Source organism: Marmota flaviventris, chromosome 14 (assembly GCF_047511675.1).
Source record: "Marmota flaviventris isolate mMarFla1 chromosome 14, mMarFla1.hap1, whole genome shotgun sequence".
Taxonomy (NCBI): Eukaryota; Metazoa; Chordata; class Mammalia; order Rodentia; family Sciuridae; genus Marmota; species Marmota flaviventris.
Window position 1 is genome coordinate 82057559 of NC_092511.1, and position 6415 is coordinate 82063973.

General features: G+C 36.9%; 1 pseudogene; it reads right to left on the bottom strand.

The window, feature by feature from the left end:
* Positions 1–4956: 4956 nt before the first annotated feature.
* LOC139701738 (ras-related protein Rab-6A pseudogene) lies at positions 4957–5568 on the bottom strand (annotated as a pseudogene).
* Positions 5569–6415: the final 847 nt, after the last annotated feature.

A 6415-nucleotide genomic window follows, 5' to 3' on the forward strand; every position in this document is an offset into this window, starting at 1 on the left:
TAAGATTTTGTATTAATCATTACAAGTCAAGATTCATCATTTATAATCCAAAATTTAGAATTAATTGTGCTTTATTGCTTTCATCATCTCAATATTCTACTCAAAAACCTTCTCTACTTATTTGTGTAGATGTATTTTGTAGGCTCCACTTTCAAGGGCCCCTTAACCATATCTTTTGCCTTTGTAATGAACCCTATTTTCCATTACAGGCTGTCCCAGATTTGTGCACAAATGAATAACAATACTTACCAAGAACTGCCATGAAGATATGAAAAAAAGAAAACTACACAACTTGCAACTCTGTGGAGAAGAATACACAAGAACAACTTGGGGGAGGGAGGTGAAGAAGAAATGGAACTATGAAAATCTTTTAGCCAAGGTTTCCCTTATGAAAATATCTTACGCAGTGGAACTCTCTTTCTTCAACCCTTATCCCACCCCATTATTGGTCTGTACTACTGTCAAAAATTCCAGCAATTACAAGTTCATTTGAGCTAAGCTAAAGAGTAGGCTGTTAAAATTATAGTAAGTACAGCTGCCAGAATGAGGTAGCTATCAGTCATTCACACATTGTCCTGAATTAATTCAATCAAGTCTCTTTAAATAGCAAAGAGCTGTTACCCTGAGGGAGTGGGGAAGGCTGGAGATGAGACCCAGCACCCTCAACTCTACTGCTTTTTTCAAGGTAGTTAGCAGCACAGAGGTCTTGGGATATGATAGAGAAACTGAGCTGTAGAACCAAGAAACTGACATGTAAAAAGTGGTGTAGAGAGGGCCATAGGCTAAAGACAAAGCTTGACTTCCTCTATCACTTTATCTTCTTGTCCCAAATCCACCACAACTTTTCTGACCCTCTGCTTCTACAGGCCCCAGAGCTCAGACCAGTGCTGTCCTAGGCCACTTTGACTACTTAAGTAGGTTAATTACAGTATCTTGGGCTGGCTCAGAAATCTTATTATCATGTATATAATCTCTAAAGTCCTAATAATTTGAAAACATATCCTTAGAACACACACTGTTTATGGGAACTACTTGTCATTTTCAACATATAACTCCTACCCAAACACCCTAGTTAGACTGGTGTCTTCTGTTTTGCAAATGTTACATGTTTTTTATGTCACCATCCATTGAACTCATAAAATATCTCCCTTGCACAGATTGTGGTTGCCCTTCTTTTCACACAAGTTTTAATTTTTCTTCAATTCCAAATCAAGCTCTACCTTTTTGAGGCCTAATTAGATTACTCCAACACTCACCAAATACTCCTTTTTCCCTGAACTCTTACAGCACTTACCACATAATGTTCATAGTTATTTATTCTTCAGTGTGTTCACCTTAACTTTCTGAGTATAGACTGTGAGCCAGCAGTCCACAGGCAGAAATCATCCATTCATCTACTTAAGCATTCAATAAGTATATACTTTGTACCAGCAGCTTTCAAGGTTTCATAGCCTAAGGATCATCAAGTAGTCACAGGACCATGAGAAGTGCTATAATTGGGGTATTCTCAAGGTGACATAAATGCCGGTGGATGGCTCTAACTGGACTAGGGTAGTACAGGATTGGGGAAAGTTTCAAAAGATGTCACCTGAGTTGAATATATGAGACTAAGCAAAAGTGTATCAAGAAGTTGTTAGCCCTCTGAATTTGGATGGGATGAAGCAAGTAGTTACGGTAAAATTGCAACTGTGACTACATAAGGTCTTAAACTAAGGCAGTGGGATTGGGGGACATTCAAAAATATTTTTAGGAGGTAGACTGTACAAGACTAATAGACCAAAAATAATGATAATGGCTATCATTTATTCATCACTTACTAAGTTCAAATCAATGTTAAAAGCACTTTGTCAAGGCTGGGGTGTAGCTCAGTGGTGAAGCATTTACCTGTTATACACCAGGACTTGGATCTGATTCCCAGCACCATAATAAAAAAATGCTTTATCCACTTAATCATTTGACTTAATCCTTACTGCAAATTTGTAATGTAGATAATAATAGTATTCTCATTTTACAAGTTGGAAAACTAAGATAGTAAAAGCAAGTGATGTTACTAACTTTACATGACATATAACTAATGGAACTGAAATTTGAACCAAGGCAATTGAGCTTCAGAGCCCACATTCTTAAGTGCTTTAGCATACTATCATCAAGGACAGGGAAGCCAGATAACTGTCAGGTTACTGAGAGAGAAAAAGTACAGACAGAAAGTAATACAGTGCATAGAACTTAAATACACTGCTTGTGCATTTGTTAATTACTGCAGCTCCTCATCTCTAACTTTGAAGGCAAATTGTTCTCTAAAATAGTGTCCCAACAATACCCCTTCTACGAACCAACAATGCCTAAACTAAGTTGCTATCTTTGGCTTTAGTTCATCTCTCTCTCTCTCTCTCTCTCTCTCTCTCTCTCTCTCTCTCTCTCCATTCATTTTCTTGAATGGTACTGGTAACCAAACAGGTTCCTGATCTTGATCTCAGTCTGTCTGAGCACTTGGCACATTTAGCCTCTGCCTAAAATTATCTATGAATATGGTTTATCATCTTTATTAGATGAAATTCCTGATGGCAAGAAACAAATTTTGTTCAATTTTGATGAACAACAATTAGTACTCAATATTTTCTCATTAAAAATTAATTGGCTTGGACATAAAATACAGTATTTCTTGAAGTTTCTACTGTTTTCACTCATCTCTTAATTGTCTTCATTTGTCATCTGTAGTACTTTTATTATTTCTTTCTTTTATATTAATCCTTTTAAACTTAAAATTTATCTTAAAAGGAAAATTTATATTCCTAAAAGTAGAAAATTAATATAATTTACCATAAAAAGAAAACCATGAAATAGATATGTAATTCCTAAATCAAGTAATGCTTATACATACCCTAACATCATTCTATTTATTAAACATACCACACTACAGGATAGATAGATCTTTGCATTTTTTTAATTGAGGTAAAATTCTCATGACATAAAATTTATGGTTTTAAAATGAATAATTCAAATTCAGGGCATCTAGTGCATTCAGAATGTTATGGAATCATGCCTTCTATCTTTTTTTTTTTATTTTAGCAATAACATTCTATTATAAAAGCACTTTACAACTCCATCTCATCTTTGAGTATAAGTTACAGGTATGTGGGCTAATGATCACCTGAAAACATTTCTCTATTCAGATCCATAATCCAAGTTCTCTCTGAATATTACAAGGTGACACTTCTCAAAAAAAATGAGAAGTGAAGGAGGAAGAGGAATAGAGGGGAGCAAGGTTTTCTGAGTTAAGGGTTTGTAGCAATGAGGAGACAAGGAAGTATGAAGTTATTTTGTTGTCTTTTCTTCTTTATACTGTGTTAAGTAATGCTTACAACATAAATTCAGCAGGCTTTTCATGAGCTTTAGCTCAGAAATTTTCTCCCTGCAAACAATGTATTTACATATGTGTTTATTAACTTACACAGCAATCTCACAGTAACTAGTAAAGATTAAAAGGGTGCACTCCTAGTATATTTGTTTGCAGTGTTTTAAGAAAAATGCATATTGCCATGGTGATGAAGCTCTAAATGACTCACCAAAATATCTAAAAATTCAAATCTAAAAAAAGTCAAAGAAATAAATATCACCAAAGAAAAAAAGATTAATTGTAGCTTAAATATAAAACTAAATCACTAGTTAATTAACCAAACAATACGGATCTAATAAAAAGCAAAACCAGCTTGAAAGACCCAACATTTTAAAAAAACGCTAAAAAATAAAGCATAAATCTGCATAATATTGACTTTTATTTCCATTCTCTCCTTTCCCTTTTCAATGTTCTTATCTACCTCTAGGAGCTTACAAAAAATTATTTCCATTTTAATTTTGACTTAAAATGTTCAGAGTAGGGTATTTGCTATTCTGTGAGGGTTTTGTGGGTAAGCTTTAGATATCATTATCTCTATTTGTCATAGTTTTGATCAAGTCATCAAATTTAAATACTTCCACTGTTTCTTAAAGGAATTTGATTTTCACAATGCCTTGCCTGCATAGCATTTTTTAAAAGAAAGAAAATATAAGCAAAATCTGTTGCTTAAAAGGGTGGTGGTATAGTTTTTTGTTTTAAAACAAACAATAGCTATATCAACAATTTTAAAAACTTGGGAGAAAGAGTTAATTGGAACTGATTTTATGATGAATAATTAAACATTAAAAACCTGTTCTGAAGCACTAGGTTATTTTTTTTCTCCCAGAGTCTAATAAAGTACATGTGAAAAAGTCATTTGTCTTGGTCAGAAATAAATTTTATGCTCATCTACTTATAAGTACTCAGTATGTTCATTAGGATTAATTTTGAGGATATACCAGAACCCTTTCCTCATTTAAGCATTGTCCACCATGTTTTGACCTCAAAGAAGGTCTAAGTAATTTATATCAGTGCTCAAGAATAATTTTGGACATCTTGGCCTAAAGCAAGTGGCTATCTGTAAAACTGAAGGATAATTCCAATGGGTTTGCTGCATTGCCACCTCCTGTTTGTTTTGTGAGAGGATGAGAATAGGGAATGCAGATAAGAGAAAGGTAAGAAAAGCAGGGAAAGATCAAGTAGGTAGGGTAAATGCTGCCGAGAACATATTGCTCCTTAACCAAGCCATGCTCATATTGTTGAGATTTCCATCATTTTAAAGTACATTATCATAACATTAAAAAAAGAAAAATGTTAAGAAAATGTATCTGATATTTAAGGTTATCACTGGAATATGCTGGAATCTTTTGGTTCTTTGTAAAATATAAACAATGAAGACACTGACTTTTTTGTGCATGTGAAGCTAATGGATCATGTCCACAATATAGGCAGCAATGATGAATTGCAATACGTTATTACTAAAGGGAAAAGGTTCAAGCCAATATTCACACTGCAATCAATGAGAGTAAAGAAGCCAAAGCAGTGAGCTTCTGGAGAAGGGTTGAAGATGCCATGAGGGATTAGCAGGAACAGCTTCCTTCACTGACTGGATGCTCCTGAGGCTTTTCCAGTTTAATATCAATCATATCTTCTCGGCTTCTGTCCTGTGTGCTTTCCATCCCAGGCAAAGCCGCTGCTACACATCAGAAGAGCTGCTTTACATCGTATCCTGCTTTTGCTCTGGTTTCAATGAACATAACATTCAGCTCTTTGGCTTTCCTCTCTCCTTCCTCAATTGAAACTTGCCTCTTGTCAGCAAGATCTGTTTTATTTCCTACTAGCATGGTGATAACATCACTTCCTCTTTCTGCTCTGACATCATCAATCCATTTTGTATTTGCTGGAATGAGTTAACTTTTGTCATATCATAAAAAACAACTGCCACAGTGGAGTCACGAATGTAGCTAGGAATCAAGCTCCTGAACCGCTCTTGACCTGCTGTGTCCCATAATTGCAATCATACTGTTGGATCCTCCAAGTACATGATTTTTGATAAAAAGTCAATGCCAATTGTTGCCTGATAAGTGTTGTCAAAACTGTCATTCATGAATCTGGTGATCAGGGACGTTTTTCCAACGCTCTGCTCTCCTAGGAACACCAGCTTGGATTTCCTTAGCAGATTCCCGAAGTCTCCACCCACGGACAAGATGGAGCCTGAGGAGCTGCCACCTCCTCAGCCCAAAGACCTCCCAGATCCACGCTGCTCCAACCAGCTGATGAAGAAGGCGAGCAGAAGGGCGGGCCCCTGCAGGGCCGGGCAAAGGAGCAAGGCTCGAGGGCAGCAGGATCTCCATAGCACACAGCCGCCTTCCCGCAGAGTAGCCTAGCCCCGAGGAGGCCAGCCTCAGTTGAAGGGAAGGAGGGCGGTGTCGTCGGAGGCTGCCAGGGGTGTCCACGGGGCTCCAGAGGCTAGCGCCTTCTCTTTCCCTCAGAACCCAGCCCGGAGACTAGGGTGGGAGAGGCTGAGGGTGGCGGGGCTGGAACCGCAGATGCATCTGGGACCTTTCACACGCAGCGCCCCGACTCCCACAGCTGCAGCTGCAGCAGCCCAACCTGCCCATGCCTTCTATCTTGTTACAAAAAATTTTCACCACCCAAAGAGGAAACTGATCCCCATTCTCCCCTGTCTACTCTTTGGCTATTGTGAATAGTGCTACCCTGTACACAGTTCTACATAGGTGTAGATTTGTTTCGTTATCAATTTTCAATTCTTTTGGTATGTATCTAGGAGTGGAATATCCAGATTATATGATTAATTCTATGTTGAAATTTTTGAGGAAACTTTTTTATATATTTTTTGTGTGCAGCATTTTTTGTGTGTTTGTTTCAAAATAACACTTGTGGTTAAAAAAGAATCACACCAGAATGCATGTCCCTAAACTTATGGCATGCAAGGTAATAGGTTCATTCTCAATATGCTTATGAAAAAAACAAACTTCAAATATGTTTGTATCATATTTGTGGGATAATAGTTTTCTT